Raw genomic sequence first — 2,489 nt, 5'->3', positions numbered from 1 at the left:
CACCAGCTTTGTATGTAGCGTCTTGGTGGAAAATATACAGTATGTTACTGTACAGTAAAAATCTTGTCACTTTTAGTTGTTTTAATTTGTAGACATGCACTGTAATACTGACTTTCTCTATATGGCCAAGTCTCTATGTCGAAACTACAGTTCAACATGGCATTTCCAGAATTACCCAGAAACCCCTCCTGAGGCTCAGTCTAACCAATCACAACACGATGCTCCAAATGGTTATCCAATCATACTGTAGCGATCTTAGCTCGCCTGATGTATTTTAAATCCGCAGATCACTTGAAGGCTATTGCGATTTATTCCATTTATTTCAAACTGTTTCTTTTAACGTTATCCTAAGTTTACAACATTCCGTTTTTGTATAAAAAACATATATTTTTTTTTTTCACCATGAGAAAATCCAAACAGGAAATCACTGAATTATAGATCATGTTATTTTAATTATTATTTTTTTTTTCAGAGATTGTTTCTATACAGCTTTCGAGCTTCATACTCTATTTTCCCTCCTGTTAGAATAGTGGTACAGAATATTGGAATATTAGTTAGCATATTGACTGGCTTACCTGAGGTTTATCCAATTGAGTGACACGTTTCAGAACGTCCAGATGTAATGTAAATATAAACGGCGGTGGAATTCAACCAAGTCAGTTTCATGTATCGTCCTGTCTGAGTTCAATTTAGGGTTGACAAATTCTGGTAAAAAAAAAAAAAAAAAGCATTTTTTTTGGTTGAAAGATTCCTGGAATTACAGGTTTTTATGTCATGAATCTGTCACAAAATCATAAAATCGAGTCGTAAAATCGAGCAATTTCCGCTAGATGGGCCAGCTGCAAAGTCAAAATTGGCTACATTCATAAAAACAAATGTGCTTTTTTGGTCTAAATTTGAAGTTAGGGTTAAAATCAGATTTTGTGGCTATGCTAGATAGTGACCACTGTGCAGTTCTGCCTCCAGGGCAAGATTCATGATGAAAAACGCTAACCTTCCCCCATCTAACAGAAATGGCCCAGTTCTGCCTCCAAGGCAAGATTCATGACAAACTTCAACCTGCGGAAAGGTACTGGAATTTTGCAACCCTCGTTCCTCTGGTTGAACTGATGGGGTCAATCAGCCTGAAGGCTCACTACCCTTCTGAACTCTGATATGAGTATTGATTGATTGATTGGAAAATACTGATTACGACTGCCTTCTATCATTTTCTCCAAAAGACGTACTTCCAATCGAACCAATGACCAGCCCTTTATCTACCAGTGAATGATCTGTGAGCGGAGGAACTGTGTAGCTAGCTGATCTAGAAACTGTACTGTCTGTTTTCACATCTTAGTTCAGACATCCAGTAGTCTCTCTCTCTCTCTATCGTCCTCCACTAATCCAGTAGTCTCTCTCTCTCTCTATCATCCTCCACTACATCCAGTAGTCTCTCTCTCTCTCTCTCTCTCTCTCCATCGTCGTCCACTACTTGCGTCCAGTGAAGGTGAAAATGTAAACGTTGGTTGAGCTGTTTTGAGTACAGTACTACATTACCCATAATTCCCTCCATTGAAATGATTTTTCACTAGGGTTGTGCACATTTCTGTTAACTTTCCTAAAATTCCCTGATTTTTCTACAAATATTGGTTAAAAGGTTCAAGGAATCAAGATGGGGGGGAAAAAAGCAGGAAATCCTCCAACCAGGATTTCTGGGAATTTGGGGAAATTTGCTGTAATTTTGCAACCCTAGTTTCCACTGTATTTGATATTTGTTTATATATTTGATCTACTTTAGGGAAGAACTCAACTGCGGAGTTATGTATTGTATTACAACTACATTCCAATAGGCCTCATTCCTCCAGCTACGGTAATGAGGCTAAATTCTCTACCTCTTCATTTGCCATTCGTCGACAGTGTGACATCATCCTCTTCTGTTGTTGTTGTAATGCTTTCTGAAAGACTGCTCTTTAGTCAAGCAGATGTGGTTCCTATGTTTAGTGTCTGTAACCTAACTTAAATTAATAAAGTGATTTTAGATTATTATGCAGCGTGTATGTTTCCTTTGACTCATTTTAATCTAAGCTGAACTGATTTCTTAGTACGATTTAAACCGCGATTCAATCCAATCAACAGTAGATTAAAGAGCACTTGATATTTAAAGTTTGTTTTTTTGATTGAGCCGACGTAAGCGGTGTTAAACATGAAGGTGGTCTCGGCAAGTGCGGGGGAGAGGACATTGTCTTTAAAAGAGCTTCGCTGACATAGCGTGATCAAACTGAATCCCGGCCTTAGTTAGACTTTGACAGTAAACACCATTCTATAGTAAACCCCATTATAGTCACAGCAAGTCTATGATGCTATTGATAACCGCTGTTGGGGAAAGCTACTCTGAAAAGATAGTTTACCAAACTATCAATTACTTTGAAAAAGTAGTTCATCCAAACGACTTAAAATGATCTGTAAATCTGTCATACACTACAAATTACAAGACAGATCCCTTTTTGGGT

The 2,489-nt window shown here is 37.8% G+C and overlaps 1 protein-coding gene across 2 annotated transcripts in view; it reads left to right on the top strand.

Annotated features, from left to right (window-relative positions):
- The window catches only part of LOC115149072 (retinol dehydrogenase 10-A), a 21,252-nt gene extending 19,227 nt beyond the window's left edge, over positions 1-2,025 (top strand). Inside the window, exons 6-7 of one of the 2 annotated variants that reach the window (XR_003866789.1) lie at positions 1-1,370; positions 1,430-2,025. The exon at positions 1-1,370 is cut by the window's left edge and continues 439 nt beyond it. The gene's annotated coding sequence lies outside the window, so the exon portion shown is untranslated. The other variant, XM_029691577.1, reaches the window with a different exon arrangement.
- The last annotated feature ends 464 nt before the right edge of the window (positions 2,026-2,489 follow it).

Source organism: Salmo trutta, chromosome 2 (genome assembly GCF_901001165.1).
Source record: "Salmo trutta chromosome 2, fSalTru1.1, whole genome shotgun sequence".
Lineage (NCBI taxonomy): Eukaryota > Metazoa > Chordata > Actinopteri > Salmoniformes > Salmonidae > Salmo > Salmo trutta.
This window is presented reverse-complemented; position numbering and strand designations above follow the sequence as displayed.